This window comes from Tribolium madens, unplaced genomic scaffold (assembly GCF_015345945.1).
Source record: "Tribolium madens isolate multiple individuals breed KSU strain unplaced genomic scaffold, Tmad_KSU_1.1 Scaffold_20;HRSCAF=117;Tcas5.2_LG4, whole genome shotgun sequence".
NCBI classification, from domain to species: Eukaryota; Metazoa; Arthropoda; class Insecta; order Coleoptera; family Tenebrionidae; genus Tribolium; species Tribolium madens.
Window position 1 is genome coordinate 12,978,252 of NW_025400985.1, and position 15,916 is coordinate 12,994,167.

The 15,916-nt window shown below is 35.2% G+C and overlaps 1 protein-coding gene and 1 pseudogene across 2 annotated transcripts in view; both read right to left on the bottom strand.

Annotated features, from left to right (window-relative positions):
• Positions 1–3,410, bottom strand: part of LOC123005922 (phenoloxidase-activating factor 2-like) — a 45,521-nt gene extending 42,111 nt beyond the window's left edge. For both annotated transcript variants that reach the window (XM_044399990.1, XM_044399989.1), the window contains exon 1: positions 2,467–3,410. The gene's annotated coding sequence lies outside the window, so the exon portion shown is untranslated. The remainder of the gene's footprint in view (positions 1–2,466) is intronic.
• A 448-nt stretch (positions 3,411–3,858) lies between these two features.
• On the bottom strand, positions 3,859–13,015 carry LOC123005222 (annotated as a pseudogene).
• Positions 13,016–15,916: the final 2,901 nt, after the last annotated feature.

A 15,916-nucleotide genomic window follows, 5' to 3' on the forward strand; every position in this document is an offset into this window, starting at 1 on the left:
TGCGCCAGAACTCGCGCCCCAGAGAAAAATGTCATATAAGGTAAGATACCAGGAACATGGAAAAAATGTTAAAAAAATTTTATCTATAAAAATTTCGAAGTTATGAGGGTTTCAATTTTGCACTTTGACTCTATTTATTTCTGTTGGAAAAATAATTTTCCAAGTTTTTTTGCTATAGGCTATTAAAAAAGGAAATAAGGAAGCTGTATCCTAAATTGTAACTCTGTTCAATGTTATTTGTGGCTTTTATTGTAAAAAATTTTTGTCCCTTTACTAAATAATTGTAAAAAAACATATACAAAATCATCAGTATCATTAAATAGATATAAAAAAATGTCAAATGTCAAAAAATAAATGTCAAAATTTTTTGACAGATAGAATTTTTTAAACATTTTTTTTATGTTCCTGGTATCTTACTTTACTTGAAAATTTTCTCTGGGGCGCGAGTTCTGGCGCACCCTGTATTTGCAAACTACGACAAAATCGAATATCAAAATAAAGAATTATATTTCTGGATATGGTTCATATTTCGTTTTCAACTATTGTAATACGTCTTTCTTATTGTTTTCTCGTTTTTAAAAAAATAGTACCTACTTATAATGTTTTATTAGAATTAAAAGTGTTAGTTTTTTAAACAAATTTTGCATTTTGTTTAAAAAAATTCTAGTCTAGGATTAAAATTGAGAAATGTCATAGTAACAATTTATTTCATAGTTTTAAAATGTCTGACTTCTTTGTCAAATCACCCTTACGTGCCCTTACTATAGTTTCGCCAAAATTGTTAAAACATAAAAATATTACAAACAAACTTGTATCAAACTGCAATTTCTATATTTGTTGGTTTGTTTTTTTTTGCTAAAATGAGCACCTAGCAGCAGCCTTATCGTCAGTTGTCAGCACTTTAAGCTGAGTTTGCATAAATCATGCACTCTCGTAAACATAATACCATAAGCTTTCAAAATAAATTTTATGATACGGTAGCTGTATTAAGGGTCACTCATGCAATAAACCTCTTCAAAACACATTAAATGGATCAAGAAGATTAACGTATCAACTAGTAAAATAAAAACAAGCCGATAATGTTGCTATGGTGTCACTTTCGTGTTTCCTTGTTATTCCAAATATGTTTGTGTGTAAGCGTTGTAGTGTAAAATTATCTCATTTACGGACCGCTGTAGTATGACTTTCGGAAGTTGTTCAGTTGTGTTAGTCCTTCATTCGGTTTTGTGTCTAATTTAATGACAAATTCCATAAATGGGAGTCATCGAGTCATCACCGCTATTACAAAAAAATATGCCTCTTTGTTCATCAAATTAAATTTTAATTGATTTTCATTGTAAAGAAAAGGAATTCGAATAAAATAATTTTTAATATTCTTGAACGTAATAATTTTACAAAAAGTTTTGTTACGTTGTTATTATTCTTTTCACGGTTTTGTTTGTGCGAAAAAGGACACGTAACTTGTTCGAGAGAGATTTCTTTTATCGCTATACTCCACCACGGGGAATTTTTATGGGTTTTTAGCTAGTTCAGAATCTAACAAAAAACTCAAGTGTTTGTTTCATCCAAATTGCTCAGGCACATTTACCCCCTTTGTGTATTCTGGCATCCCATGAATATCAAATCCAAACCATCATCAATCTTTAAAATTAGGTTTCTTTTGAACATACTGTCTCAAACACCTACCTAAGCAAAATAAACTATTTAATTTATTTTTTCACTACTAGTTGTAAAAGGTACTGTAATATTTCGAAGAAAAGGGGGCCTGGTGTGAATTTTCCAAAGAGTTGTCCCTCCGAATGGTGGACGCCAAAATTTCCCCTTTTGCCCTACATTGTGTTTGTTGTGTCTCGAAAATAACAAAAGGAAAATAATTAGAAAAAAAAATTCTAATTGACCCGAGGTATAACGAGGCCGCGTTGTAAGAAAGAAAACACAAGTTTCAAACCACACTTAAATTTATTGAACATAAAAAATAAAATAATTAGAGAACTTGGTTCTGATTGTTTGTCGCCGAACTTTCTCAAATTAAATAAATTCAAGAGAAAAATGAATTAATAAATTATCCAAAATTTCCTAAGTTCTGGTTTTTCGGTGCTTTGAAATAAATCAAGAGAAATTAAATGATAGATTGGTTTAATGTGAAAATTGCAAATAGGGATACAACGTCCTAAACTGCCGGCCTGCAGTCGAATTAATGGGTTAAAAGGTTTTGAGGAACTTTGGTTGTCGAAACCTTTTAAATTTTGGAGAAAAGGCCGAAACGATTTAATTAGAATAATTATTATAAATTGATTAAATTAAATCAAAGATCATTAATAGATCATTTAATCAAATTATCAAATGATAATTCAAGGGGGGAGGAAGTTTACCAGAACGTTGATAAAACATGCATTAATTAATTAAGAAGCACGAATTAAATTATTCTCTAATTACGTAAGGGAAATTAGTAAATCCTAAACTTACGTTGCTTATGATTTGGACACTTTCACTAGGAAAATGGAAAATTGTGACAAATGCGAAATTACGTCTTAACTCTCCACTCTCTCGAATCGAAGTCCCCCCGAAAATCGACTAGTCCCTTTTTTTCTCTCTCTCGCAATCCCTCTCCGGTACTACTCTTCCCCTACTCTAAACCTTTGACAAATCCCGATTTTGTTAATAATTCAAACAACCAAAAGAGCCAAGTTCAGTTTACAACAAAATGAACTTGTTATTAAGCTAATTAAAATTACCTAAACTGACTTTTGACCCAGACGTTGCTGATCCGCTGACGACAATAATTTGCAACGATTTACATTTATTACAAATTTGAACCAGGTCTTTCTAATATTAACAAAAATTAATACAATTTAAATAAAATTTACAATGGAGAATTTGTGCATTTCGAAGAAACACACGTGTGGCCTTGGAGTCGTTTTTGTCTGGATCGCTCGACACTATTGAAATCGTATCGAATGACCGGACGACGTTTGATAACATTTTTTAACATTTTTTGCGACTCTCCACTTTTTAAGAATGTTGACTTTTTCCGTAATTTGTGTAAACGTAATTTCATTTTAGAAGAAAAATAAAAATTACTCATCGCTTTGCAGGGTGCAGGGGTCCGGAATATTACAGTACGATTATTTAGTTTGTCGAGAGGTTGTTAAGCTGTTTTTCTCTCCTAGTGGTCAATATATTCATTAAAGACCAAGGGCAGTAATGGCTTAGAGGTGGTAATTACCGATATTGGAGGGTATCTAAAATATTATTATTTAAACTATTATCACAAGTACTAATGGAAGTAAGTAAATAAAAAAACTTCCTGTTTAAAAAACATCAAAATAACCCCACTTCTAAATCTGCTGTCTTTGTCAAAACTGTCAAAACAAAAAATGAGGTTACTTCATGTTACATCTCGGCTATAAAAAATCTCTTCTCTACCTTGTGATATTAATATTTCTATTAACATACAGGTGCGCCAGACCTCGCGCCTTAGAGAAAAATTTCAAGTAAGATAAGATACCGGAAAAAATGTTTAAAAAATTCTATCTGTAAAAAAAATTGACATTTATTTTTTGACACTACATTTTTTTATGTCTATTTAATGAAACTGATGATCCTGTATATGTTTTTTTACAATTATTTAATAAAGGTACAAAAATTTTGCCCATAAAAGCCACAAATAACATTGAACAGAATTACAATTTAGGATACAGCTTCCTTGTTTCCTCTTCTAATAGCCTGTGGCAAAAAAACTTGGAAAATTATTTCTCCAACAGAAATAAATAGAGTCAAAGTGCAAACTTTAAACCCTCATAACTTCGAAATTTTTATAGATAAATTTTTTTTAACATTTTTTTCATGTTCCTGGTATCTTACCTTATAAGAATGGCATTTTTCTCTAAGGCGCGAGTTCTGGCACTCTGTAGATGCACTCTGTAGATGCAGAAGTACAAAAATGACATAACCTCATTTGCGATAAGAATAAAATAAAACTTCCAACTTAAGTTAATAACTCAGGAAGTAATTTATTACCGTAGGTAACAATAAATTAACAAAAATAATATAAAAAAAAAGTTGTGAATTACGATAATATGTTACGTCTGAGGCAAAACGTTCATTAAGTAAGGTTATGCAGCGTGTTTTAAAACGATTTTCATCTAGTCGCTTATAAAATTTCCAAGCAAAATAAAAAATGCTGCTTTTAAAAAATATCAGTAACAGAACTATCTGATTCAAAAAGAGTAGAGCGGCACAGAAAAATCTACATATAAAGAAATTCTATAGGCTGTGCTTTATTGTCATAATAACTGACATTCAAATACGTATTGTCAAATTTATTCAAATTAGAACATGCCAGCAGTAAGTGCGTTTAATAAAATAAAAATTATTTCTCTGGTACAAGAAAGGAATGGTAAAAAGTAGCAAGAAGCATCGAACATCCTGTCAACATGACAAACGTTAATCAAAAATCTGATACAAGGTTAGGAAAATCTAAAGACTAATTTACACTTTTAATCTGTCAGGGAAATTGGGTGGACGTAATTCACTGTTCATCACTGTAATAAAGAAATTACCAACGTTAGTTGAGATTTGAAAAATAAATTATTTTTAATAAACCATCGCTTGAAGGAACACTGTAGGGTGCAATTTGGCTTTGCTTTTTTTAATTTTACCTCTTTTAAAAAATATTTGCTTTTTGTGCTATGCTGATGCCATAAAGAAATCATATTTTTGACATTCTGAAAACTCACTGTAAAGCAGGCTTAACGTCAAATTTGACTTTTGGAATTCTCCGAAATGTAAAACTGTATGCGTGACTAAAAGTAACTCAACCTGAAAAACTGGTATCACGACTTTATTTCAGTTTTCAAAATTATTTTTTTAAATTTAACTAAATTGATCGCTTCTATTTTCGAGTCAATACACTCTCGACCACAAACTAATTCGGTCGTATTGATTCAAACCCTTTTTCCGCGAATACGCGCTATTAGTGTGACGTCAGCAAGGTACGTGACTGTACCTTTGAAGCTAAACAAATAAAAGTTTATTTCTTGAATCCTGGACGTGTAGGGAGATTGTTTCTAAGGAAAAAGTTGCTATGAAAAATGTGTGTCGTTTCGTAATGGTTTTAACAATTGTAGTCAACAATTCTGTAATTTAATCTGTTCTAACCTCACTTTCTGTGTACGTCAAAAATATGTTTACAGCATTGCCAAAATGTTGCAAACGACAGGAGTGGATAGGTCGTACCAAAACAAAACAAAATATATTAACATTCACATAATGTATATTTGGCTGAGAATATAAATTATTATTTGTTTACAAGTAAATATAAATACCTAGTAAAAAAAATCTAGTATCAATTTGGTACTCTAGTAACACAACTGGCAACACTGTATGTTTAGCTTCAGTACAGTTGCGTCTGTGACGTCACGTCTAATAGCCCGTATTAAAACGATTACAAATCAAATTTTTTTATTCAAATAAACTTGATACAACTGAAGCAGACTATCTGGTGTTCTTGGCCTTACTATCGTTAAAGCCTTATCAAAATGCCTTATTTCTACAAACTCCGCTTCAAAACTATTTTTTAAAGCCACCATTGCTGCCTCATGACACTGCATTGACCTCAGCCCCTGAATACCCCCCTGTCGACCGGACCAACTCCTCAATATCCACATTACAAACCTGTAAAAACCGCTGAAACTCCACAAAAACTGAAAAAAAAACAACTTACTGGCATTTTAGCCAATTTCAATTTAAAGATTTCTCGTCTCGTGTCATCATCAGGTAACGGAACATAAACAATTCTATCAAGTCGYCCTGGCCTTAAAAGCGCTTTATCAAAACGATCAGGGCGATTTGTGGCCGCCAAAACAGTGACATCCCCCAGAGGCGAAACCCCAGCCAACTCGGTCAATAGCTGGGCCAAAACCCTCTCTTGCACACTCGTACTCGACCCGGAGCCCCTCTCGCCCCCTAAAGCGTCAATTTCGTCGAAGAATATCACAGAGGGGGCCACTTGTCGCGCTTTGCGGAACTCCTCCCTCACTGCCTTTTCTGACTCCCCCACCCATTTACTAAACAATTCCGGCCCTGTAAAACTTCAATTAACTTAATTAAATCAATTAATATTAATTTTATTAATTACCCTTGATTGAGAGAAAATTGAGCCCACTTTCGGTGGCCAAAGCCTTGGCTATCATCGTCTTCGAGCATCCAGGGGGGCCAAACATGAGGACCCCCTTAGGTGGGGTCACCCCTAGACGAAGGAAACTCTTTGGGTGTCGCAAGGGCCACTCCACGGCCTGTCTGAGTATCAATGTGAGACGCTCAAGCCCCCCAATGTCCCCCCAAAGCACATTCGCCACTTCCACTTGAACCTCACGCATGGCACTTAGTCTGACGTGTCTCAAGGCCGATTTGAAATCATCGACGGCGATTTTGTCAGCATTGCATTTAGAGGCCACAAGGCCGGCCCTGGAGCACAAAGAGAGCAAATCAGCCCCGACAAAACCGTGCGTATTTAACGCAATGTCGACCAAATCCGGCTCTGATAAATCATGGCCGACTTGAGATAAAAGTTTCGCGAGAATTTTTTCCCGATTTTTTGGGTTGGGGGTACTGATTTCAATCTCGCGCTCCAAGCGGCCCCAACGCTGCAAAACCGGGTCAATGGAGTCGAGTTTCCTCGTGGTTGCAAGGACAAAAACGCGATTTTTTAAATTATCCAAACAAAGCAGTCGGCCATTTATACTTTCATCTTCTGATGATGCTGTAAAAGCATCGTCTGGCATATCGTTCACATATGGTTTCAATTTGTCAACTGGACAAACACCACTGTAAAATTTTTGTGCACGTTGTGCGCCTGGTAGGTCTTCTATGACATAACGATCGTGAGGAAGCACTTTCGTTATCACGTAGGGTCCRGAGTATTTTGGCAGCAACTTCTTGCTTTTGRCATCGTTTGATGGAAGGACTTTTCTGACTAACACTTGTCGGCCCACTTCATAATGTTTAGCAGGTCGTCGTTTTGAATCAAAATGTTTCTTTTGTCGCTGCTGCTCTTTTCAGTGTTTTGAATACCTTCTGTTCGTATCTGTTGTATATCTTGCTGTTTTTCATTTACAGCCAGATCGTTCAGCAAATAGGCATCATCTACACCACGTGGACAATAGCCCATTAGCATCTCATAAGGGCATTTTTCTGTAGTTTTATTCTTTGTTGCATTAATCCCAAAACGTATTTGGTTAATATTTTCATCCCATTTGTTTTCTTGTTCTGACGAACAGCTTAATGCACCAAGGATGGTCCTGTTATATCGCTCCATTTGTCCATTAGTTCGTGGTGTTGCCGTAGCGATTAGAATTACTTTAATTCCATAATCATGGCAAAATGTTTTAAACTTTTTGCTTGTGTAGCAGGTTCCCCGATCACACACTATTCTGTAAGGTACACCGAACGTTTCAACAATATCTATCAGAAATAAGATCGCTGGTCCTGTTTTACAACTCGTTATTGCTTTCATAAAAATAAATTTAGAAAAAGCATCAATTGCTGTAATTAGGTGAGTGTTTCGTCGGACACTTTTCACAAAGGGTCCCAGATGAACTACATGCAAAGTATGCATGGGCACCTGACCTTTGTCAATAATATGCAAAAATCCTGGTTGCTTTCATGTTTGTTCTTTGTTGTAAGCACAAGGTAAGCAACAAGCAATGTATCTTTTAATGTATTTCTTCATATTCGCAAACCAGTAATGCTTTCAAACTGCTTCGAAATTTTTGTCTAGTGCAAAATGTCCTTTCATCATGGTAGTATGGGAAAAATCACGGAGGTTGACCGGTGCGTCATCTGACGTTTCTCCTCACCACGTTTACATCGCGATGACAAAACGTCAATTTTTTTGACGTTTTGGTTCAATATTTACGAGTTACAAGTTGTTTATTGAAGAGTGTGTTGCTTTGTACGATTCTTTGCAAAGGCATTTAAAATGCAATGTAATAGATTGGAAATGACGTTCTACATGCAGTGTTTCCAATGTTTTTGGATGTTGTATCTAAAACTCGAAATTTTTAGTGTACATCAGTATAAAACCGACTTTCTAAAGGATAATGGGTAAGTTGAGAAGAAAACGGATGCAAAATCGGTATTTCATAAATAGAAATCATCATAAACATAAGGAGCGTGGACAAGTAATTTCTTACATTGAGTTTTTTTAAGGGTTTAAAACTATAGACGATCTTTATGCATTCTTCCAGGTAAGAAGTTGAAATTCAAGACGTTTACAAAACAAAGTTGCATCTTACATCCTTCGAAAACATACAATAAACGTTAAGAAGCTTTTATGGGGGCTAATTTTTATCGGTGATCCCTCATAATTACAATTGTTTACACTAACACAAGTGCATTTATGCCTGATTTCATAGTTACTTAATCGTGAGGAATTATTAAAAGAAACCAATGAGACAGAACAAAAGCAAGAAATCAACTAATAAACGAAAAATACTTGCAAATTATACCAAAAAGACTTTCAACAACGACAATAATTTTACTGTCAATGTTAAATTGACAAATTCACCCGAATATGACATTTACATGGTGTAGTTGAAGTACATATGTAAATTAATGTTCAAGGCTACCATCCTTAGAGTCCCTTTAATTGTTTCAGTTTACATTGTGATAGAATGTTTTACTTCACTTTTAAGTTGGTAATGAAAAAATGAAATTGATGACGCACCGGTCTACCCTCCTGATTTTTACTATACATAACAATTTCTCTTCTAGCAAACTTCGGTACTACCCATCTTTTGCTGTTCTTCCTTATCTGTAGGATCTTTAGACAATACTTCATGTAAAAATCGACATCTGTCATCTTTCAACTGGACTGACAATAACCAGTCATCTTCTTTAACATTCATTATCAAGATTTCTATTAAATCATCCGACGCTTTTTCCACAGGATTTCGGCTAAGAGCGTCAGCATGTGGCATTTTCATTCCCGAACGATATTCAACAGTGAAGTCAAACTCCTGGGTCACAAGCCACCAACGACCTATTCGTGGTATCAGATCTCTTTTGGTCAAAGTTGTTCGAATTGCATTACAATCAGTTACAACTTTAAATTGTATACCGATCAGATATATCCTAAATTTTTAAAGTGCTAAAGTTTCCAATTCGTGATAACGTTGTTCTCCTTACTTGTCTGACGACTAAAATATACAACATGTTTTAATGTTTTATCTTTTTGTTGTTGTAATAAAATGCCCCCAACTCCTAACTTTGATGCGTCCGTATGCACTTCAGTTAAGAGTGTAGAGTCGTAAATTGCTAAGACCGGTCGTGCAGTCAACTTCGTCTTCAGGGTTTGAAAAGCGTTTTCCTGAGATTCATCCCAATGGAAAGCAACATCAGTGCGGGTCAAAGATGTAAGAGGTACAGCAATTGTACTAAAACCTTTGATAAACTTCCGAAAATAGCTACACAATCCAACAAACTGGCGAATTTGATGTACGTTCGTAGGTTTCGGAAAATGTGCCACCGCCTGAATTTTGCGATTTCCTGGTCGAATCACCCCTTCACTAATTTCGTGCCCCAAATACTCAATTGACAAAGAAAAGAATTTACATTTCTCTAAACGAAGTGTCAAGCCAGCAGACTGAAACAAGTCTAGTATTTGTMTCAACGTATCGAATCCTTTTTCGATTGTCTCTGCCGGAATCAAAATATCGTCCATATACGCCAGAGCTGTTGTAAATCGCAACGAACCTAACACTTGGTTCACTTTGCGTTGAAAAACTGCCGGTGCATTCACAAGTCCAAAGGGCAGATACTCGTAGTGCCCTTCTGGCGTAATAAAAGCCGTTTTGTTTATTGAATCTGCTGCCATAGGTATTTGATGATAACCCATCTTCAGATCTAAACTTATGAAGTACTTTGCCGCTTTAAGCCTGTCCAAAAGATCATCGATTCTTGGTAAAGGATAACAGTCTTTTACGGTTTTTGAATTTAGTTTGCGGTAATCAAAACACATTCGAACTTCATCCGTCTTCTTTTTGACTAAGATTATTGGGCTAGCGTAGGATGAGTTTGATTCTCGAATGATATTGTTGTCGACCAAATCTTGTACGGTTTCACGTACCTTAGCGCCTTCAGAGAAAGAAAGACGATAGGGTCGATACGTTATTGGCTCATCGTCAGTCAAAGTAATTTTCATTTCAGTGTCTACTGCCCTCCCTAATTCATTTGTATTTGCAGCAAAACATTTACGATACTTATTCAAAAGATTAAGTAATCGTTGTTTGTGGTTTTCATCCAACTCGGAATCAATTTGATTTTGTATGTCATCTTTCGTGAAATACTTGTCTTCCGCTTCACTTCTTACAGTAAAAACACTTACCGTCTCCTCAAGAGTGGTTCTGGAAGTGGACCAGGAGGTATCTTCTGTACATGGATGCCCTCTTACTAATAGCTGCGAAGCTTTCAGCTGCAGGGTTTGTCCTGAATGGTTAAGAACAGGAATCACTCCTATCCCGCCAACAATTGAGATTACACAATGAGAAATTGTAAATTCATTATTGGGTTTGTTACGTTGTCCGTAAGTCACATAAATGTTCCCCTCGTACTGTTCGTGGCAACAAACACACACGGGTACTTCTTGGTCAGCTGGTATATTCACATCCTCTTTTGAATAGTCATCAATTGTCATCAATTTGTGGTAACTGTATAAGGCTCGCATCAAAAATTCGGACTTCATTGTTGCGGACAACCAAGGATACGTTTGCCTGGTTAATAAAAGTTTGTCCGATCATGACAGGAACTGCTTGAAGATGATTATCCACGACAGTAAGTGAGACCTCTGCTTCAAACAAGTCGACTTCTAGACGTGCCTTTAGTTGGCCTTGAACTCGAGTCGAGCCACCCCCATAACCGTTAATTATCAAATTAGATGGCTCCCAATCAAGATGCAAACGTTTTGAATCCGATTTACGTATAGTAACCACGCTACAACCAGTGTCAATGTAACCCTGAAGTAATTAACCATTTACTTTGCAGTTAACAAAGTAGCAGTCATCATTTTTCTTAACGGTTGAACACACCAGGACCTTTTTGGAAGTTTGTTTTCTCGTACAGCCATCACTTTCATGTCCCAAACGATTACACAAGATGCATATTTTACGAGGTTTGGGACAGTTTGATGCTAAATGTGTTCCGTCACCACAATTATAGCATCGAGCAATGTATCTTTTCTTTTTTTCCTTTTCCTCTTTGCTAGAACTTGGACCTAGCCTTTGTTGCACAGAACGTCTCTGAGCTTGTACGAATGGTACATGTTTTGATGAGGATTGATTTGCCAATGTGGACAAATGATTGGGCGCATGTAGCCCGTCATTTAAAGTTAGCGACGTGCTAATTGGGCTGACGTAGCCCTGTATTTTAAAGATTTTCATCGGCAACGTGCTGATGATTGGGAGCATGTAGCCCATCATTTGAAATTAGTGACGTGCTAATTGGGCTGACGTAGCCCTGTATTTTAAAGATTTTCATTGGCAACGTGCTGATGATTGGGCGCAAGTAGCCCACCATTTTAATGTAGCAACGTGCTACCTGGGCTGACGTAGCCCCGTATTTTAACGATTTTCATCAGCAACGTGTTGATGATTGGGCGCACATAGCCCGCCATTGTGAAGCAGCGACGTGCTGATTGGACTGATGCAGTCCTAATTTAAGTTAATTAGCAATGTGCTGATTGGGCAAAGGTAGTCCTATGCCTTCATGTACAAGTTTTCATTAGCAACGTGCTGAGCGAGCTGACAAAGGCCTACGCTTCGCCTACGCAGCTCTACGTTAATTTTCAGTCTTATTAACCAACATATTGAGCTCACGTAACCATCTTTTGGCTCACGTAGCTCTATGTTCTTTCAGCTTTTCATTAAACTTTCAGGTATTGTATTTTAGGGTTAGACTCATGTATAAAGCTCTACGAGGGCGTAGAGCAAGGGTAGCATGGCCGACTGTAAGCGATTTCGATTGTAACAACCTTGGATAATATGGAGCATAGCGAAATCGGAACCCGATCATATTTTATGTTTATTTTGGTAAAAACAAAGCAGTCGGGATTAGATGACGATTCCGACTAAAAATGGGAGAGGCCATGTAGGATTTTGGGCAGAATGAGTTGAGCCATCAAATTGTAAAGTCGAAATAGTGTGAATATAGATTTTGTTATTCAAAGTGTGTTTTATTAAATTTGATATTAAGCTAGTGCTTACATACCCAAATAATTTCCAAGTTGTTTTATTCGTAATTGTGTAAAATCGGCTCCCTTTTATGGTCAAATTCTCAAAATCATCGGCTAAGTGTTCAGTTTGATTTCAAAAATTAGGACTTTTCCAAAATACATCAAACTGATCCTGTTTTTGACACAGAATAACTTCTCGGTGAAGCTTTTTTGAATCCTGTTTGTCAACTCCGGGGTGAATTCAAGCGATTTTGGTTTATTTAATGTCACGAGAGTGATTCTCCAAGCTTCAGGTGCGATTTCAGACATTGCTGAAACTTTCACGGCTTGATTTACCTCCCCTTGACACAATTTCAGTGCTGAAACGATTTAAATTAATTATAATTGACTCAAGTCTAAGGGAGGTACCATGTTTTGTTAATAAAACCCCAGTTAAGTGTTTTTCGGTTGTAGGCCAAACTACTTTTGCCACAGGAGGTGAATTCTCAAATTCCAATAGCCCCCATTCCCCGATTGAAAGTCCACATAGTTGAATTGCACTTTGACTTAAAAATACTAAACTGTCTTTATCAACTACTCCTTTAATGTCTTCATTCACTTTGATGTCTAGACTTAAAAAGGACTTGGTTTTGGATAAAATTGTAACTGTCTGGATGAGGATGAGAGTATGGATGAGGCATTTTTCACACTGAAGCCACGGAGAGGAGCCCTTTTTGGTCTTTTGGTAGGCCATTTAAGGAGGTTATTGTGCATGCCAGATTTAAAAAGTTCGAGGTTAGGAACTGTCAAGTGTCAAGGACGGACTCAAGGCCGTTTTATCAGATTTATTCTTTGTTAATTATTTTTTTTTACGTTTAATAACTTTCTTATCATTTAAAAAATCACATATATATGTATTATTACTAACGTTCAATAAATAAAGTTTTGTTTTGTGCTGCAACCAACAATACACCAGGTTATTTGTGTAACATATCTAATAAGTACCTAATTTTTTAATTTAATTTAATTAATCGTTAATAAACACGCACAGTGTGCGGAAGAAGGAAAAAATCATGTTTTCTACCAATTATTGTTTTCCTCAAAATCAATAATTAATTTTTTATTTGCTCATTAAATGCGATCAACTTTTAAAAAAAAATTCATAATAAACTAGAGTTCATTTTATAAAAATTATTAAACTGAAATTTTTAAATCCTTGCATATTTGAATAAAATGTAAAATTAGTTAAGTGCTACCAGTTCGGGTTACGGCTCATTTAAACAAAGTAATTTTAATGTAATCAATTTTAATGACATTTTTTTAGCATTTTTAAATTACAACTACGGAGACCCATAGTATGTGTTGAATACAATTAAAAAAGATAAATATTAAATAAAACTTGATATTGTGAACCGTACTCGGGGCCGAAGCCACTGCGAGACCGTTTTTTGCAACTCTAGAAATACTTTGCTAATTAGTGTCGGTTAGACTTACTCTCTACTTGACCACCTATGTGTCTCTCTATCATCGACGATTTCATCAATTTCCTAACGGGTAAGCATTAATTTTTATTTATTTTTCAACCCCAAATATCATTTCGATTTGATTTCTATTTTCTGTTGTGGCCACGTGCCCTTTCCGTATATCAATTTCCACTCTAATTAGTGGTTTGAATACAACAATAATCAAGTGTAGGGCACGCGATCGGCTTTTCAAAATCGACATAAACTACCGTAATTAAGATCCGGAAGGGTTGCTTTTCAATATATCGACTATTATGTCGTTTAATTAGTGCAGATTTGTCAGCTGCGCGATTGTGGTATACTTAAAAACTGAGATTTTTCACTGACTCGTGATTGACGTGACGTAAAACATGCCTTTTCGGGGGTTTGAATCTTATCTGAAAAGTAGATGCCACCGTCCGGACACATAACGCCGGTTTTGTTTACGACGGAACAATATTAAACATAAAAACTAAGATTCACATAAGTGGTTTCCGGTGAAACTAGAGCTGAAATTGAAAAATTTTAAACTATACGCATGTAAAATACTTCGGGAACTCGAATGATATCAAAAAATCCGAATGTTACGAGTACTTTAATAGTATACGTATTAAAAAACAAGTTTCATAAGACCAATCTTGAAGCACGAATTTAAGTTTATAAAACGAGTAGCGTAGCCAAGAGATATTTTAAAGAATGAGTGCTTCAAAGTCTTATATGAAACGAGTTTTTTTATCCTATTCTTTGTGATTTAACCTCTTTATGCCATTTTTAAACAACAATTTGTATTTTAATGGATTTAGGGATTGTTGTGACGTTTAGATACGTTTAAATTTTAAAAGTCAAAATTTGATCTAGTCGCCTTTTGACTAGGTACAAAAAAAATATCGCACATGATGACGTCACGTTCTTTAATACATTGTGGACACGGAATTTTGGACATCAAATTGTCATTATGATTGAAAATTTGAAAGTTTTAGTTGAATTTGTTTTTAGCGTCAATTTTCTGAAATATAAATGTCAACAGTACAAGGCGATTCAGATAAGATAATGAGCCTGACGATCTGGCGATGCAACCCAAAAAACAAATTCCATTTACGCCTTTGATTCAATTTAAATTAGGATTTGCAAGTTGATCTCAAGTTATCATCTTATGTGACTCGGACATCAGTGCAGAAAACGATCATTAGTGCCATTCAGCTCTCGCGGAATGATAGAAAAATTAGAAAAGTCTTTTCGGTGTAAACCCAATACAAAATGTATGAAAGAATGAAACATAAAAGGTAGGCAAACAGTTTTTGCTTTTAAACCATAAACTGCTTGTCAAAGGACTGTCAGAGCAACTTAAGATAACTTGGATTGTAAATGCTAATTCTAATTAAAATTAGATCAAGACGTAAATGAAATTTGTTTTTTGAGTTGCATCGTCATCGGGCTCATTATCTTATCTGAATCACCCTGTATATGTTTTTATATGTATAAGTTCAATAAATTATTTTGATTTGTTGTCATTTTTTCTCTATCTGTCAGGATAAAAATTACAAAATCCGAAAGGATTATTTTTACTCAAAAATATTTGTAATCTGCAGAGTGCTTCAGAAGTAATGTCACAAACTCGGTTTTCGATGGGATGGAGCCGATGGTCGGCAGTTGTCGGTTTTCCGGCATTGGGATGGGTCAATGGAGAGTTGACGAAAACTGATAAATCGTTTGCTCAAATTATTAAGAATTTTGACTATGTGTCAACAAAATAGACGCTTAAATAACAGTTTTCTGCAAAAATAAAGCAAAATGGAATTGGAAATAGCTCAGATTGCTTTATTTTGACTGAAAACAGTTATTTCATTGTTGAAATACAATTGATTTAGAGCGATTTCTGGTTTAAAATCGAGCCAAATCGATTAAAAGTTGCGTAAATTGTATTATAATGGCTGAAAACGGCTATTTAAACACGTATTGTGTTGAAATGCCTTGATGTGTGATGTTTTCTAGCATAAAATCTAAGAAAAGCTGTTGGAATATAATCAAATCGTCTCATTTTGTCTAGAAACCACAATTTTAATACTTATTTGACAAAATACATAATTTTGCAAGGTTTTCCTAAACAAAAACAACGAAATGTGTGTTTATTCGTCGTTTACGGCCAAAACAAGACTATTTTGATTAATTTCTAATCGTTTTGGCTGAATTTTAGGCCCGAAAACTC